Source organism: Rissa tridactyla, chromosome 1 (assembly GCF_028500815.1).
Source record: "Rissa tridactyla isolate bRisTri1 chromosome 1, bRisTri1.patW.cur.20221130, whole genome shotgun sequence".
In the NCBI taxonomy this organism is placed as follows: domain Eukaryota; kingdom Metazoa; phylum Chordata; class Aves; order Charadriiformes; family Laridae; genus Rissa; species Rissa tridactyla.
This window is the reverse complement of record NC_071466.1, coordinates 198,748,285-198,767,582: the sequence shown is the minus strand read 5'-3', so window position 1 is coordinate 198,767,582 and position 19,298 is coordinate 198,748,285. Positions and strand designations below refer to the sequence as shown.

Sequence of the window (19,298 nt, the reverse complement as noted above, 5' to 3'; positions counted from 1 at the left end):
TTAATCATGACAGACCTCTGATCTGCTCTATATAAACAACAGATGAATTAAAAAGGCTCCACCTCTTCAAACAAGTTTGGAAGAAATATTTAATGATTTAATTTTAGCAAACAACATCAGATTAAACCACACTGATTTCTTAACTGCAGAAAAAGTTTAAACCACCACTACTGCTACAGAAGGTCCAGTAACTAGAAACAAAGGCACACTGATAATTTAACTGAAATTACAAGTTAGTTGCCAGTTCCACAATAGATTTTATAATTCAGAGGCCAAAGATAACACAATGTCCCTGACTTCTGTTTATTATTGGGAACAAGTAATGAGGGATTCTTCAGCTAAAACACAATGATGTATCAACGTACAGTAACCTACTACAGATCAGAAAGGTTTCATTTTATGGTATATTTTTTTAATCTGTCTTTAATTTAGTCACCTATCAAGAAAAATACACCATTTACATTATGTTTACTTCGTATAATTGCACTTCAAGCCTGCCTAGATGTAAAAATCTGCATTTTTTTTTTTTAAATGTCCCTTCCTACATCTTAGCTGGTTGTGTTCATAGTGGTTCACGATGATAGCGAGACTGTTTTGGACAAAATTTTGGTGAAGGGATGAGAGTTAGCCTTCAGAAATCAAAATAACGTGCAGCTTGTTCACACTTCACTATCAAACTTAACCCATTACCCACAGGAAAAAAATAACACATTAATGCTACGTTTCCAAGCTCTCCATCCCTCTCTGTTCCCAAGATTCTTAAGCATGGCTGCAAGCAGGCAATAAGAACAGGAAGAAAATATTCAAAAGCACAAGGGTGCTTTAAGATTTAGCATTACTAAGGTAAAAGTCAAATAATGCGTACGAACCAGAATAATTAAAAAAACGATTGAGCTAACATCTAAGCATCCTCCCTATAAAACTCAACTGTAAATAAAGCTAAATTAGGAAGCAAATTACAGTCACAGTTAAACACAGAATGGACACCCTACAAATACAATGCAATGAACACAGAACCGAACTGGTAGTACTCTGGCCAAATTTCATAGAAACTTAGTATGAATTAACTTAAATGCTCTGGAAGCCAAAGCAGTGTTTTGTTTCTCCAAAATTCTTCTGTTTGCAAATGCCCTTTAAGTATTCCGGAGGAAGACCAGACTCCTGCATAGCAAATACATGACTGGCAACTGGTTTGCTTTTCCTAGTTAATGATCAGACATTTCTCTTCCCTCCCCCCTCCTGTAGTATCCTGTAGATCCACAGGAATGAAGACCACGGGGCTAAATTTGAAAAACAGTGAACTAAGACAGTTTCCATTCAATATTAATAGACATACCACAGTAACAGCAAAATGAAATTACTTTAATGTACTTCGGTTAGCGCTTTTCTGCCTCTTACAACAACTCAACGACTGCAGGAGATAAAAACCAAAAGTTTTCCAGTTTTCCTGTCTTGGAATCACATCAGCTGCTTGGGAAGAAAGTCACAGCAGACTTTTTCCCCCACCACAACAAGCGTACATGAAGACAGCTGTTTGTGTGGAATGTGTGGTATGAGGGGGAATAATACTTTTTATCGAGGTGTAGGATAACTAAACCCAACAGGAAAAGTATGAGAACGTGTACTTTTTGATTACAAATTCCTTTTACAATCTCTGTCCTAGTTACCTTCCTCCTCTTCAAATAAACTGCCTTTAGTCCCTGGATCCCCTGCTCAGGGGAGAAGGGAATTCCAGTCTCAACGGACATTTTCATGCAGACCATTAGGAAGAGAAAGACACAGGAATGTTCTTTAGTCCCAGACAATGAGGGAGGGTGAGCGAACAGCGCTTACGCGCATTCGGGGCCGGACACCACCCACAACTCCGGCCGTGGGGCAGGAGCGATACCCCCTCAGGGGAACCCAGGCACTCGGGGCTCTCGCAGCCCGCCGGGCCGGCCCGCGGACGCCTCAGCGACGCGGGGATCCCCGGGGCCGCTCTCCCCCAGCACCGGCCGCCAGGCCCCGCTCCGCTCCGCCACCCCCCGTCATCCCGGCCCCCGCCGCGGCTGCCGCGGCCTGCCCACGCCCACGGGCCCGCCCTCGCCGGTCCTGCGCGAACACTTCCTGCCCACGCCCAGGGAGCCTCCAGCGTGCACACACCCCTCCGCGCCGATGGTTCCTGCCCGGCCCCGGCATTCCCCCCCCCAACCCCCCCTCCCGGCCCCCGCGAGGATGGTTCCTGCCCAAGGCCCATCATCTCCAGCCCTTCCCCAACAGTCACCTCCCTCCCCTCCGCGAAAATACTCGGCCCACAAATATGGCGGCTGACAAAACAGCTCGAGCGGCGCCCTCCCCCAGACCGCCGCGCTCGCCTCTCCCCCGCCCAGCCTCCCCGCCCGCCTCGCCCCCGGCCGCCGCTTCCCCCCCCCCCCCGCCTCTGCCGTGCCCAGCCCGCCCTGCCCTTCCCCCCCCGCCGCCGGTCGCCGTCTCGCCGCGGCGGGACCCGCCGGCTCCCGGCCCCGCAGCCCCCTCCCGCCGCCCCCCGGCTTCACTCACGCTGTGGGAGCCGCCGGAGCGCGGCTGACAGACCTCCCGCTCCGCCTCTGCGGCCGACGCTGCGGCCGGTTTAATGGCGGAGGTCCCGCCGGTGCTGCCGCCTGGTCCCGCGTCCGGCAGCCGCCGGCGGGCGAGCGGGCGCGGAGAGGGCCGCGCTGCCCGCGGCGGCGGCGACCCGGCGCTGGGTGCTGGGCTGCTGCTGCTGCAGCCGGGCGCGGCGCATTCGTGAGGCGGCGGCGCAGGTCGCCGTCCGGCTGCGGGCTCGGCGCTCAGCTCCCGGGGCTGAGCAGCTCCCCTCCCCCCTCGGCACAAACAATGCGGCTTCACCACAGCGCTGCGCCGACGGGGGGGCGGAGAGGGAGGGAAGGATGGAGGGAGGGAAGGGACGTGAGGGCGCCAGGCACCGCCCAGCCCCGCCGCTGCCGGGCGGGGCCTGCGCGCCGCCGCCGCTCCCCCCGGCCCCCGGATGGCGGAGGGCGGCGCGGGGACGGGCGGCCTGGCACCAGCCGACACGGGGCCTTGCGGCGGGCGGCCCGCGGGGGAGAGGGCGGGAAGGCGGCGGCGTCCAAGGGCAGCGCCTTCCCACCCAGGCCGGCCCGGCGGCAGGCAGGGCGAGCGGGCAGCCAGCCGGGCCGCGGCGCCCCCGGCCGGAACGTTTAAAGGCCCCATGGCGGGGCGAAGGGGGAACGGGGGCGGGCCGGGCCCGGGCTCGTTACAAAACCAAGGCTGGAAACCAGCAGCCAGCGAGCGGTTATTTATTATTTCTCAGGGGGAAGTCCAAGCTCGAGATTCGCACGGGGAGAATTTGCTTGAAAGTTGGCTCTTGCGTGGTCCCCGGGACAGGCTGCCGCCTTTGAGTTAACTGGTAAGAGCCTTTCATTCGGACGAACAAAAAGCAAGTTATTTCTGTCTCTCCCTGCAAAGGGCACCCTTTGTTATGTATTATTTTTAGACAGCCATTACAGCCATGTTCGAGATCTGGAGGATTTTACTGCAATACGTTTCTGCAAGGCAGCTGCACCCACACGCTTAAAAAAAACCCAACTTTTAGCTCTCCCGCCCCAAGACAAACGCTTGCCTTTGCCAATCATACAGGACAAGTCCTGTGCAAAATAAAAAGCAGTCAGGAGCAAGTACAAGCCTCTTTGCCCATCTGGAACAACCATGTGCTGAGGAAAGTTTGCTTCAAAGCAATTTAGCAATACATTTCGGTTTTCTCTAGTGCTACTGTATTTGCTGGCCTCAAACGGCGGTTAACAATACCTTTACAATAAATTTATGACTGGGAAATCAGAAATAGATACACCTGTCACTGCTTACTCATAGAAAGTGATTTAAGGCCCAGAGACCTTAAGTAACTTCACTAAGGAAATCCCATAGAATAGGCAAAGTACTTTCCAACTACCCCCCCACCCACCCCCAATCAGGGACCATCCAGCACACCGATCTCTTAACAAAAGCTATTAAAACAGTTAACACTTCTGCAGTGCTCTCAGTGTAGAAATAGTTCTTTAGGATCAGACAGGGCCAGTAACTTCAATTTCCAATATGAAAAAAAAAAATTGTATGAACTGTAGAGGCCATCTGGTCATTTGTGTACTTGCCTATGAGGAATTTCTCTCCAGTTGTATCGCTTCAGTGATCCTACCATCAGTCTCAGAAGTCTTACAAGATGCCGATTTAAGTTAATGTTGCACTAGAATTCAGTTTGTGATAGATATTAAAGAGGAAGCAGCACACTAAGTCATATATGTTAGTGTGCAAAGTATAAAAATGACTAGAAGTGATAAATATTGTCAAGAAGCTAATAATAAGCATAAAAAAAGTCTCATTTATGATAGAAAACATGTTGTTTTATCTTTTAAGTGATAATCCACATGTGTATCTGCCCTGCAGCTGTACAAATGCTTTCTAACTGGAGAGAAGTTTTCCACAGAGAGCTTGATGGTGTCCATACACTCACATGTCTCTGATGCACAAGTCAGTCTGGCATTTTTCCAGCTTATTTTTTTCTGCCAGGTGGACTACAGAATTTCGTAGCTGGACATCCCTCCAATAATGCAGCATTCCTTACTGGTATTTGTATCATTTAACCATCTTTTTGTAGTTTAAACTGAAGTTTTATTCTCCCCAGTAAGCTCTACTTAGGTGACTTTTTCTTGAGATTTGTCTTCCAGCTCTGCCTGCCCTGTGCATAGGGCACATTTGGCAAGAAACATTCCATCCATAAGGTGTAAGGTCTTAAACTTCACACTGATCAAAACAGGAAGTGGCAGTTCCAAAATTATTTTATTAAAAAGACAGTGGCAGCATTGTTGATTCCCACAACCTATTGACCAAGGACTCATAGCGCAGCCTGAATCAATCATGACAGCGTGCTATGATGCCAGGACCTGATCTCCTAACAGATTTGAAATTAAAAGCTTCTGATCCACTTTAGCCTAATGCAAAAAGGCCTCCCTGCTCCTCGGATTCTTTACAGAATTTGAAAGAACTGCTGAGCTTCATTTCCTGGCGCCCATACTGAAGATGGTGTCTCCACCTCAAATTACTAACACGCAGGCAGGGTTCGTCTGTGTTCTCGATTCTGAATTATTCTCAGTAAGAAGGTATGAGGAGTTTTCACTATGGACTGTCCAGGCCGTGGCACAGAATGCACATCATGCCTTGATACGGTACCTCAGAGCAACGGCAGAAAGATCCGGGCAGGCTCAGCACACAGTTCAGTATTAGGAGCCTTATGCTTTCAAATCATCTCTCATTGGCCTTATGACAAGCTGCCAGATCAGCATCCTCAGACCCTCCGCGTTAAACATTAGTATGTTAGCCCATACCACTAATGCATATGTCATATGGGCTAACAGACAATTAATATTTAACATTATATAGTATTGTCCGGGGCATTTGACCAGTCCTCAGCACACCCTTCTATAATCTCAAAGATCTGTTTCCTTTGCCTTTTCCATCTCACCAGTGCAACTTGGTGCCTCAAAATAGCATTCTTTCTATTTTTGGACAAGGAGGAAACAATTCTACTGGGATTTCAATTTCAAGCAAAAAATAACTGCTGTCTCTCCAAACTATAGCTTGATGGCAACAGGACCCTCACCACCTTTTTTGGCACTAACTTAACACGTGCTTGGGGCTTCAGTCTCAGTCCATCAGAATCTTCACACCCTACTCGTCAGCATAAATTTTTTATTCAAGTTGCCACTGCTGGCTCACCCTGCATGGAAGACTTCAACAGAAGGAATATCTTCTGCCTACCAGCTTTCACCTGCACTATTTCTCAAATTCCCAAAAGAAACATTTCAAGAAGGAAGGGTCATGTAAACAAACACAAATCCTATTTATCTGCTTTGGCATCCTCCTCCTTCCTTGCAGAATCAAAATTAGACACATTTCTATGTTGCTAAAGTGCATCACTGTCCCGGGTTGAGAAACACAGGACTAATTTCTCTTCTAATGCTGGGGAAAACAGCACTTTTAGAAGATTCTGGTGTCTGAATTCATGAAAATATTTACTTTATAGCCAGCTAGGCTATGTGGGGTTCAAGGTCTTAGTGTTTTTGAGCCTTGCCAGGTGCAGGGATGAGGAGGAGCGAGGCCTGGGCACTTGACCCAGGCTGGCCAACAGCATTATTTCATACCATGAATGTTGCATTCAATATAAATTAGAAAGTTTGCTGTGTAGTTTCTCTCTCACTTCATGGTGGTGGTCCAGAGAACTCCTTGCCCCAGTGCTGGACCCCTGAGCCCTTCCCTTCCTCCCAAAGCTGTAGTGCTCGCAGTGTCCAACACTTGCTGGGAGTGTGCAGCTTCCTGCTGATAGAATTGCCTAAGTGTAATTCTTGTATATCTTACATTAGTATCGGGATAAATACTGGTTCTTTAGTATTATTGTTTAGTTTTATCCCATTAAATCTATTTATATTTCAACCCTCGTGTTTCCTTGTTTTCCCTGATTCCCCTTCCCAGGTGGGGAGGTGTCATTGGGTGATAGAATAATTGTCTAAATGACAATAAATTGTTATGGGTTTTCTCAAACCATAACAAAGACCTACATACTATCATCTCTGTTTTCTAATCCAGATCAACTCAGATTTGCTGCAGCACTTAAATATTGGCAGTGGCACTGATCTTCCCTGGGTAGAACTCTGTATCTCTGTGACCCTCTCCTCCTCCAATCAGCTGGCTGGTGAAGGGACACGAAAGAGGCAGAGCACACTCCACACGTTCCTTAGAACCTGCAAGAATCTTTCCATTTCAAGATAGGTTTTGGACTGCCAGAACACGCGTGTGTGGATCTTCTTCCTATCCCAATGACAAATCCGCCTACCCTTGCTAAGTTATGTGATGCCTCTATATGATGCCTCAAGCCAATCTGTCTATCCCTATGAAGTTCTCAAGTCTGGCCTGCCTACTGTATGGTTTACACCTTCAGACTCATCTATGCATGATTAATATTCCCCCAGAATATGGTCTCATAAGATTCAACATTACTATGATCCTCGCGTCCTGCAAGGGGATGCTTTTTCATCTCACTTACCTCATCAGTCGTGGCGCATGGCACTGGCAAAGTACTCACAGGCATGACTGTGCAAGGCTGGTTGTTCTCAAAAGAAAGGTTATTCCCAAACCTCATGGAAGTCAGAACAGCTCGCACTGTGGAAAAGATGTTGCAACCCTATTAAAAGACATGTTACAGCAGTGCGCTGACAAGCAAAACCACAACTGTTTATTTTCAGTCTGTGAGGTGGTATAGGGTCCTTCCACCTCTTCTGGCCAATTTTTGCAAACTACTATAATTAAAGACAATTCCACATATTGCTGATCCATCTCCTAGTTATCATTGATACTTCGGCAGAAAGGCTTCTTTTTCACACTAGACTGAGTGGGATATATGGTCCAAAGTCCTATATGACAATTCCAGAACAGGGATCAACCTTTTGGCTTCAAATATGGAAGAAAACTGTTGGTCCTTTTTACCCCTAAACATCTATTGAATATCATCCTGTTCTCTGGTTAGGAGGAATTGTGTGCATTTTCTTTTTCATTCCTCTGATCCTGAAGTTTTAGCCATATTATGACAAAAGGGTGAGTAAAGATGAAATAATACTGGTGTTAATTCATGTTCACCAACTGCTAAGGAATCAAAGTTTTTTGCTTTTTATGGCCTCTTAACTGTTACTTCCTGCAACTACCATCTTTCTCATCCTCATAATCAAAGCGGTTCTCTATTTATAGAAGTGGTAAGAAGACCCTTTAGATCTCCAGAACAGTTCATGTCAATCCAAACGAATGGTCTTCACCAAAACATGGGTTTTAAAACAGACTGGAGGCTGTGTCAATGCCTTTTATGGTACTGATAAAGACAGAGCCCTTTCATCCTCAGAACTCCACCAGAACTAAAGCTACAATAGTGTGCTTTCTAAAAAACACCCCTGTGAGTTGCATCTGCTAAGCAGTCCTATGGAATGTTAACTATAGATAATAGTTAAAGACCATTTGACAGAGTGGTCTTTAAGCTGTACAGCTGCTATCCAAAGGCCCTTACCCCATTTCCATTTACGCATTTGTGGGAACTACTGCTTGGAGTCATCTACTGCAAGACGAGGTATGTAGACTGTCACTTGCAGATAGAAAGCTATGTTAAGCAGTTTGCTGAGATACACAATTGACAGGGAAACCTACTTCCCGCCTTACCCTTCCACTATCTAGCTTGAATCCTTTAACATCATGTACCTTTGAGCAGTTATCAGTTATAACATGCTCTCTACCATACATGCTCCTAACTGTTGCGTGATGGTAGCTGGGGCTTGAGCTCACCCCTAAGGACACTGCAAAGAAAGGAAAAACCCACTTTGGTATTAGGATATACATGAAACCATATGTAAATGACAATTTAACAACAACAACAAGAAAATTCCAAGTTACAAAATGCTGCACCAAAGCACAAAGCTTGCCCATCTACTCAGCTGTAGGTCTTCTAAATAGCATACCTACTGGAGACTATTGTATTGAGCACAGATCTTTGGAGCAGACTTATTTTCACTCTTATGTATAATTATATTGTTGTTTACAAAAGAGCAGACAGAGCCATAGACAAGGGAATAGTATTTCCCTTCTCTCCTGTCATTGCCTCTTTGGCATTAATTATTCAATTCTGAGTGTTTACAGTTTGGCACCTTTATTATGTTCTGCATAGTAACTCCATCTGCAAAGGTCTTTATGGGAAATTATTCCTGCCAAATGGTAACTGCCACCAGAATAACCCTCATAAACAAGTTGCCAATTTTCTGTTTAGCTCCCAGAGCTGCCTCCCTGCATGATCAGATGAAAATGACTGCATGGGAGGCAGCAGGAAAGTAAATCCAGGGTTTGGGAGTGCCCCTTCAGCATTCCTAGTTATTAGCCATCAAAAGAAGCTGAAGGTTTAGAATTGGAGTGTTTATCAATTCATATAGCATAACTAACTGAGCCAAGTTATGGGCGAAGACACAATGTCAGTGGTAATGGGTAGGAATCAAAATGCAAAACAGTAATTGCTATGTGAAAAGTTCTAAAAATACCATACTCGCATAGCAAAGAATTGCAAAACACTGTGGCTAAGCCATTTATGTTGGATTTTGACTTCTTTTTTTGCAAGACATGCTGAGGAAACCTCAGCAGCAGAAAAAGACAGAATTTGTAGAAAGTTAATGCAACAAAAAAGCATTTATTTGAACTGAAGATTTTTGTCAAAGACAGCCACAGTGACACGGAAACAAAGTGCTCTTCATACAAATATCTGAAACGCAATATATTTCTCAAATCAAACATCATTTTCAGTACTTTTATTTCTAATTTCTCCCTGATGCTTGTTGTCCTCATTAGGTTTGTATTTCCGAAGATACCCTAGTTCATGCTAAACAAAGTAACGGCTTAAACCAGCATAACCCTGTAAACTGTATTACTGCAAATACATTATTACTTTCTCTCATAACTGTTTTCAACTCCCTGATCCTTTCCTCTGCACTGGAAACAGCCTTCATCCAAGCAAAGAGAAGTTACTCCCTGCCTTCATAAAGTTTAGTAATATATAAGGTTTATTTGATTTATTAAATCCCTTAAAGTGACTTCTCTATTCTCAATTCCTTGCTGTCAGTATCAAAACTTGTAAGCCTAATATGTGATGAATTATAAACTCTGAGTGAAGTTGTTTTCCTAGTTAGGTCACTCACAAATGTGTGTCTCCAAGAAACTGTCTCCAATGTTTACAATGAGTTAATACTTCAGCCTTAGTATAATTAAGTTAAAATTCAATCAGCAGTGAGATACAAATCCAGTCTTAATTACTTTACTACCTCTTCCTCATTCATTCTAGAGGACAAACCTGGTCTGCGATGATTAAGATGATATGCAATGGAGGAAGCTTTGCTGTTAGAATCCCTAGCCATTTACTGAAGCATAAATCCTAAAATAGATGGGCTCATTCAGAATTAAAACCTTGTCTCCTCATTTACATGGAGAAGGACTACAAAGCAAGGTGACGTCAAAATCTGGGGAGGAAAAATAAAGTGAAAAAATAAGTCAGGAGCAAGACTCAATGCATAACAACCACAAAAAACTCCAAACAAATAAGAGAATTAGACACGGCTCGTAGCTTCCCCTGTTCAGAGAAACCCAACTCATATCTATCATTTAACAAATAGTAATGAGCCCTAAGGAGGTTTTCTTTGCTTTGTCTCAGACATATCTACCACCTCGGCCAGTGCCTGATGCAGGCTAATAAAGAGATTCTCCAAACTCATGCATATATAAATCAGTTCTGATATATAATATGGCTTCATAATGCAGACAGAATCTCAATAGGCTCAAAAAAAATATGCTAGAATAGGAACTTCAAATTGAACATTCCTGAAAGGCATATTCCAGCACCATCCTCACTCCACATAAAGGCTAAGCATGAATAAATCCTGTGAACATCCTATCATATGCTCAACTCCAAGTGAAAAAAAAATCACTGACGTACACCTTGATGTGGTATAAATCCAGGATGATAAAGAGATTAGACAGTTGTGTTTGTAACAAATTAAGTAATTAATATAAAAGCACAAAGGCATCATCGTTTTGGCAGTGACTGCTGCTTCAAGTTGCTCACAACTACTGTGTAAATGCTAATTCTTTATTTCCTGAGCACCCAACTTGACACCTTGGATCTGATGAGCAGAGCCAAGTGCCGCTGAAGTTAATGGGGTATGTATGCTAAATATATAAGTACTCTCCTACATTAAGTGTTCTTAGAAATTGTACGCTTGTGATGTTACATTGGGCATCCAAATTTAGTACTTCTGACCTCTATTTTAAGGCTTTGATCATTAAGTTGGCACTGTCTAGACAGGGTCCTGGAAGAGGCTGGAGTCTATACAAGAAGGAAAAAAGATCATTTCATTAAATATATTACCTCAATGCATACAAAGGGCATCAACTCCTTGTGCTTAAGAACTATTATTCCTTGATATAGTCTTTATGATTTCATATGGAAAATGCATCACTGATGCAGAAGTTGCTAGAGATGAAGCTAAAGGTTTGAGTGATTCAGGTAAGAAAATAATCTTATCAGAGCAGGTTTGGAGATACATACAGTAACTTTTCAATTCTGCTAAAACAAGGTAACAGCAGCAAAATGTTTAAGACTTGTGACGCTGGTATTATCAATATGTCATTATAATACTTAATATTTCCAAAGGTATAAAAATTCAGAAAGACATCAGTTTATTACTGCAGTATCAATATTATCTTTACTACCAAGAAATAAATGGATGGAAGAAAGGAAAAAAATCATATTAACATGGAGTTAAGTGACTGGAGAGGCTCTGGGACCACAGAACACAAACCTCTGTCCACAGGAACTAAACAACTACAATCATCTAATAACACATAATACTGACAGAGAAATAGGTACATTTAAGGCATATTTAAAGTTCTGTCACAGTAGAAGGGATACAGGAATTTCATCTAGTTTCCAGCTGTTTTCAGACTCCCGTTACAGCCTCCCTGGCAGCCTTCTGAGTTCTGTGTGCACCCCAGTATTGTGAAGGACAGAGAGCTGGTTACTTACAGTTACTGCAGTGATGCTTCCTTCTTCTCTGAACCTGTAACGCCTATTCTCCAGACAACCCAGATACTTTCTTTGGGAGCATGCTCTTTTAGCTTTCTGATATTCTACAAAACATAACGGTGAAGCAGGCACTTGCAGTTTGCTCCAGGGACTGGAGTGAGAAATTACTTTTTTATATTCATTTAATATCAGATGACTTTTAATTCATGTGAGGTTCAGTTAAAAGTGCAAATAAAGATGTTTATTCACAATATCTGAAACAGATAACAAGTTTATAAAGGCATAAACGGGGGAAAATAAAAATAAATAAATAAAGTACTCTTCTGAAGTTAAATAAGAAAAGTTTTGGTTTCTTCCTGTCCAGATGCCTTGCACAGACTTTCCTAATCTTGCCAACGACTATGTTCTTTCACATACTTACACCTCAGACTGCATGCTTTATGGAGAATCTCTATCTGTAAAGTATCACTACACAAATGCTGCAGCGTTTACCACAAGCTGGCAGTCTGGAGCCTTCTCTTGGAATCGCAGTTACTTTTCCTTTCCTTTGCAGTCATGTTACCAGATCACCATCATCTTGTTGTTTTATTCTTCATATTGCTTGGTTGGTTGTGAAGAGACTTTCTGGCTCCAGCTTTTCTCAGATTTTTAAAGCCTACTTTCTCAAGTTTCCAGTGTATGTTTGTATAACAGAAAGAAGTTTCAGCTACTTCACTCAATCTGTGATATACATCTATAAATTATATACTCAAGCTACTCAAAAGATAATTTAAAGAAATAACCACCTTTCATCAATCTCAACCCTTGAGGAAATTTTTCAGAACAGGATGTATGAAAAAATGAAGAGGTACAGAGAGATGCATATGGAAAAGCAACATGCAGTGGGAAAGCACAAAGTGAATTTTCGGTCTTTTTTAATTTGCTGTACAATTTTGGGCTATACATTGGGAAAATATTCAAAATCATAGCTGTTTCCAAGAAAAAAAAAAAAGTAGTTAATGGAGCCCAATATTCTAATGCTTTCTGTAGTGTGGTAAGTGTAACTATGCAATTCCAAGTAAAATTTAACACACCTGTTACAATTTTATAGTTCTCTAAGAGATGATTTATGAGAGGATGCATTTCTATTTATCATTATTGTTATCACATGTTAAATAACCACCATCATTACCTGTCAGACTGGTGATAGAGGCTTCTCAGCTAAGCTCTCATACCTCTATTACTAAGTCTAGCTGGCAGATCTGGCCAAGACCAAACTTAATTTTTAATTAGTTGTATTCATATAAATGCACTTTTTTAAACAGTGGAAATTAGGCAAGTCCAAGTAACTTCACCTCAAATAACTCTGGCCTCACTTACTTGGCATCAGTTGTCTACAGTAGCAGTTCAACTGTATTAGTAAAAAGACAGCGTAAGTTACAAAGTTATAATATGGAACTAAGAAGGACTTCCAGCACACAGTGCAATAGCTATTTTGTTGTGATTTTGAGGGCATATGAATGAAAAAAAACACCAAAAAAACAAAACCAAGCAGAACAAAAACCAAAACAAGCCCAATAAAACTTGACATGAGATTTCCAAAGGAAACATTAAGCATAACAGATTATTTACTTTGTTGACTGGCACCATCCATTTGGCAGACCAAATACAGTACAGACATACAAATACTCCAGAAGAATGTTCAAGAGCTCCACTATTTCAAACCAAAAAGTGATCAACTGACTTCTTCATATACTGCCATATATCCACCAAAACATTTTTGACTAAATCTGTTAAATTTTAAAAATAATAAATAAATATTCAATTAACTGATGAAAACAATTCAGATAAAAAAACACAAACACTTGCTTAAACACTATGATTAAAGAAAAGAATTTTCTCTTTCTAAACACTATCTTAATCTAAAAACTTAGCCTTGCTTTCAAAACAGAATTTTACTACTAGTGCTGTTGCTGTCTTTCTCCTTCTTCCACTCCTAAAGGCAAGATGTGAGTTACGATGACCAGCGACACTGAAGTCAAAGAAGCAGAAATCTATGACTGCCACTGGGAATTTGACAACAACTGTCAATGTCTCACCAGATCATATTTTTACCCAGCTCTCTGTAGAAATAGCATATATTGGAAAAAACCCAACAAGCCACGCTGCTTCACCCCCACTCCACCCAGAAAGCCTGGATCACTCAGTCCATTTGACAATTTTGACTAATCTTTCTCAGTCGTAGGAGATGACCCACAACTGAACACCAAAACCAGAAGGGCCTTATCCAGAAAAATTCCAAGACCTCAAGCATACAGTGGGCCACTGCTTCGCTGAAGGGACGCAACGCATACCTTTCATCCCTGAACAGCCCACCCTGTCACGGCCACACAGATCAGGCTGAAGTGGCCCCCCCGCGAGGCAGGCAGTGGCTGCCAGGACAGCAAACCAGAGCATCAGACCACAAATACATATCAACGTGTTGGGTTTTTTTAAATGCAAATATGCATAATAGAGATTAAATTATTGCAAAAGTGAGAGGCTATGTCCAGAGTAGCGGCGTTGCACGGGCTCCGGCAGAGCCGTGCCCGCGAAGGCCTCCCATCGGGGTTTCGGCCAGCGGAGGCCGCCGGCCCTTCCTGACGCCGGGGCCCCACCAGCAGCCCGCTGCGAGCTAGCCGCCCGCCAGCCACCGGCTCCTGGCCCCGTCCCGCCCGCCAGGCCCCGCTAGGAGGACGGGAACGGCCGCTTCGACCGCGGCCGGCCCAGGGGAGCTCGGGGCGCCCGCCCGCGGCCTCCGAGCCGAGGCCCCGGCAGTCCCCCGAGGCCTGCGGCGCCACAGGATCCCCCAGGCCGCCGCCGTCCCGTCCGCCCTCGGAGCTGCGACAGCAGCCGCCGCCGCCGCCCCCGAAACTGAGCGAGCTGAGGCGAGCGGCCGCACCTTTGCGGAGAAGGCCCACGTCTCACCGCGGGGGCGGCGCAGCAGGACAGCCGGCTCCCCTCCTCTGCCGCCCCGATCCGGATGCGGGCACGGAGCCGCCCCACCACCCCCTGAGCATCACAGCCTCCGGGGGCAGCCATTTTGTGGGCCGCGGCCCGGATGACATGTTGCGCGTCGTGCGTGGCACCGCCCCCCCTCCGCGCCCGGCGCCTGCGCACCGCGCCCCGTGGCGGCCGAGCCGGGGCAGCCTGATCAGCGCCGCGGCGGCGGCGGCCGGAGACAAAGCGACCGGCTAATGAATGGGACGGTCCCGCCCGGCCCTTCCTTTTAACTCTTTCGGGCCTGGCCGGGTGGCGGCGACGACCTCCGGCTTCCTCAGTGGTGGCTGCCCGGGAGGTGAGTGGCCCCGTTCCGGCACCGGGAGGGGGCTGAGGGAGGACGAGCCGGACCGCCCTGCCCGGTCCCCGCCGATCCCCTTTACCCCCCGCTCCCGCACCCACCGCCGGGTTTTGCCTCGGTGGCGCCGGTCCCTGCGCGGCCGGAGCCCCGCGCCCCCCCCCCCGGGCCCGGCGGCGCCCCGTCCCGCCTGGGAGCGCCCGCAGGACAGCGCCGCCAGGCCGGGGAGGGGGCGTGTGGCGGCGGGGCGGCGCAGGAAGCCGGGGACTAGGCCCACGGTGCTGGCTCCATTGTCTGCGAGGCCTCGGGAGGGGGCCCGGACGGCCCGGCGGGCGGGGGTCGCCGGTCCCCGGGGGCTCGGGGCTGGTCCGAAGCGCCCGGCAGGCTCTGCCGCCCCCCGCCCGGGGAGGGGGTGCCCGCCGAGCCGCTGGCCGCGCCCCTAGCCCGCCGGGCATTGTGCGCGGCGCGGGCCGGGCCGGGCCGGCGGGAGCCGCCGGGGCTCCGCGCCCGCTCCCACCTGGCGGGGCCGCGGTAGCCCAGCCCGCGGAGGGAACGGTGACCATGTGGCCGCTGCCATCCCGAGCTAAGATGGCCCGGGCAGCCCCGGAGGCGGAGAGCCCGCCGTCCTCCCGCAGCGTGCGGCTGCGGCGATCGCGGGGCGCACGGTGCGGGCCGGGGCTGCGGGGACCGGCGGGCTCCTCGGGCAGAGGTTTGCCGGCCGGGCGCCGGAGCCGAAAAACCCAGGAAATCCTAAAAAGCGTCCCCCCCGCCCCGAGAACGCGGGACACGAGGGGGGCAGGCGCCTCGGCGTAAACACCGCATCGCTTCCTGCGTGGGGTGAAGTTCCCGGCCCCGTCTGTCTCAGGACAGGGTCGCTCAAGAGGGGAGCATAGGGAAAAAAAGCAACACTTAACTTTTGTGTGCTGCTTCTCTCGTTTTTCTTCTTGGGACGCCGTAATTTTGCTTAAAAATGCCTTCTGTAACTTCTACATCTACACTGAAACAGCTGCTGATGGCAGACACCGGCTCTGTACAGTGCTTGCTGGATTTCAGAGGATGTCTGATACATTTAAAGTTGTCTGCTGCACGTGCAGTCTACTAAAAGTGTAAAAACATTTATTAATGCTTTGAAAGGTAATTAACACATTAATGGTCATTCCAGTTGTCATTGCTAAGTTTAGTAGTGTTTGGCTTTGCAGTATTGGAAAAAAGTCCTCTTTCCCCAATTATTTCTCCCTGGTACTCATGTGTTAGCAGTTGTGTCTTTTTTCTGGGGAGGTGTCTTTGAGAGTTTTCAATCATTTAGCGTGAGCTGTCATGCTACGCCTATAATACCAAGCAGAGAAAGTCTCTCAAGCTGCCATAACATAAACATACTTCTCAGGATTTCCTTAGGTGTTGTTTTCTGTGTGGCCCATGATGTATATACATGTGTTTTGCTTTTCAAGAGAGTGAGCACAGTTCTTCTCTTTTAAAGGTTATCTGCAGTAATGCAACGTTTCACTTAAAAGCTCAGACATGCACCGTTGGGAGGATGTTCGTGGGGTACCTGCTGGGGGTAGTGAAGTCTGAAAGACTTTATCAACTATCCCCAGGATACCACGGCGCTACTAGAAAGCCTGTGTTTGTACAAATGCTGGTCAGGGGCACTCTAGTTATTATTTACTATAGAGATTGGTTTTGTGGAGAATAAAAACCTTCCATCTCTTCACTGTATGTTAAAAGTGGTAGAAATTCTTCTGCGGAGTCTTAGAAATTTGAGTGCTGTCTGCTAGGGATAAGACTGCCGGACAAGGTGCTGAAAGTTTTTATCTGGTTGGGTATCTGTCTCCTTTGGTATTTACAGTGTTGCTACTACCATCCAGCTTTAACAGATGTTGAGGAATTTATTCCATAGAAGTTCTCCAGACCAGAAAAACGTAAGAATTGATTGAGAATAAGTAAAATGAAAGTAAAATGAATTATCTAAACTAAGCATCTCAGAGAAGTTTTCTAAACACTTGTACTTTTGAACAAGTGTAAATCTTTTACTGTTTCTCTATATAAAGCAAAATTGTGACAGGTACATCATCCTCAATGATAATGTGAAAGGCAAAGCATATAATAGCAGCAGGCTAGATGGGTGATGAACTTAGAGTAATGCTTGCTGTCTTTCTGTTACCTTGTCTGCTACGGCCTCTCTCTCTGTTTGGTGTTTCCACCCATTCTGGCTCATTTTAAAGCTAGACTGCAAACGTCCTGAGCAAGAATTGTGTTTGCAGAACAGCTGGTGTCATGGGGTCACGGGGTGGTTAGTGCAGAGGGGGTCTACTTCAGTACACGTAATACATCACTAAGGCTTGTAACAGATCCTTTGGAAACAGGAGGACAACCAAATTTTACATGTTTGTTTAAAATTGTCTATCTATCTAAAGTTTTAGATATAGAGTAGAATATCATCCTATCAAAGATTCCTACAAACTAGGTATTATGGAAGAAAGTCCTGGCAAACTCTTAGGTTGTAGGGAATAATTGCTGGTTTATGTGGCCTTTGAGCCCGTTGTGTCTCTTTTTTCTTCCCCTTTTTCTTGGAATTTGTTTTCTTCTAATTTTTAGAACCCTAAATACAATAACTTCCTAGAGATTGTTTTTTTTTTTTGTGGCTCTGAGAAAGTTTGGGTTAAGGAATGCAGATACTGTCTCTTCCAAGACCTTGCTGCGTTTTACTGCTGTTCACAGTGAAGACTCTGTATGAGAGGATTTTGTAAATCCTGTCTTTTGGGCTTGCTTTTAATTTGTAGAAGTTCTCATCTTCAAAATGAGCAAATATGTGCTCGTGTAATGTACAGTTAAAATAATCGGCTTTATGCAAACAGGGTGATGATACATCTATATTAGCTTAAGTTTAGGTAGAAAGCGGTATTTAGATGGTTTAGTTGGGGTTTTTGCACAATGTGAACCATAGTGTTTAACTCATCATCGTGACTGACATTTTTTCCCTAAGTAGGAACAATCTAGATACCTTAGTAGTATCAACATAAATTAATGTAATTTACATGATGTTATCTGTTCTAGCGTACACTTTTAAAACAGGCTTAAAAAATTGTTCTCTTGCATGTGGCAAATGTGCATTGTTTTCTGTACAACTTCGGCTGTTTATTTTGCGTTTCCTACTGGCATCATCAATATCTGTCAGTTCACAACTATGGGATTGTTTAATTTCAACCAATTAGTAAAAAAATTGAGTAGTTTCTGTGGCCTAAAGATAGCTTTCAAGTGAAATCTGGAGTTTAAAGCACACACAACAAGAACAATGAATAAAGCTTTTATCAGGTTGGGTTTTTTTCCCCCAAAGTGGACGAACTTCTATCGTAAGTTATGTAGGGTGATACATAGTTTAACTATGGTGGTATTGTTTTGTTTCTTTTGGGGTTTTTTGGTGATGAGGCAGAGCATAATATAATGGTCTGTTAAAGCAACAACAGGGAAATAGCTTGATTTTTAAAATCCTTATTTTCATTCAAGTGTGTTAATTCAGGACAAATTGCGATTTTATTTTTTTAATAAAGAAAACATATTGGAAAGTGAAGTATCAGTCTTTCCTATAACCTGTGTAAGACTGGTTTTCAGTGGATGTTGACATAAGAAATATTACGATATTACCATAATCTTTATTTAAACTTGCAACCTGTGTGCTCTGTTTAGCTCTTACTGCACACTTGCCTCCCTTCCATCACTCACCTTTTCCCCTTCCCCCTTTGCTTTGTAGTGACGCGTGGGGTTGGGCGATCCCTCTTTGAAGGTTTAGAGCGTTACTAGTTTTCTTCTATAGATGTCTTATTGGATTTTATTTTTTTTGAGTCACATCTGCTAGTTTACATTCACTAGTGTCATACAGGTGTATATTTCCCTTGATGCCTTAGAGTAATATCTGCACTGAGGGCTCTAATCTTCTGTGCACTTAATACAAAAGGCGGTTCTGGATTTCAGTAGTCAATAGCTTGAAAATTGTAGCTGAAAATAGGCTTGGTTTAACAGCTGTGACATATTTTAACAATAGTCTTTTGCAGTTCTTTACACATTTATGGAAAATCTTTAAAATTAATGATATATTTGTCTCATATGACAATGATCAAAGAATGTGTACCAATTTTGCCCCAAATATGTTCATTTAACTGGCATTTCAATAATTATGCTGCTTACCTGTTGCTGTAGTTCTGTATGCTGTTCTCTGAATCAATGTTTGCCTCCAAAGAATATAAGCTCAGATCTAGATAAAACAACTTTTTCTTTGTTGTTCTTTTCACTAAAATAAACAATCAAGAAGACCCAAACAATAATTGGAATTGAATGAAATGTTTG

General features: G+C 45.0%; 1 protein-coding gene across 15 annotated transcripts in view; it reads right to left on the bottom strand.

Annotated features, from left to right (window-relative positions):
- Positions 1-14,592, bottom strand: part of BRD1 (bromodomain containing 1) — a 78,227-nt gene extending 63,635 nt beyond the window's left edge. For 3 of the 15 annotated variants that reach the window (XR_008467124.1, XR_008467126.1, XM_054206739.1), the window contains exon 1: positions 2,539-2,927. The gene's annotated coding sequence lies outside the window, so the exon portion shown is untranslated. Of the gene's footprint in view, positions 1-2,538; positions 2,930-7,087; positions 7,204-8,095; positions 10,943-11,641; positions 14,456-14,561 lie in introns of those variants that run through there. The other 12 variants (XM_054206837.1, XM_054206854.1, XM_054206780.1 and 9 more) reach the window with 11 other exon arrangements.
- Positions 14,593-19,298: the final 4,706 nt, after the last annotated feature.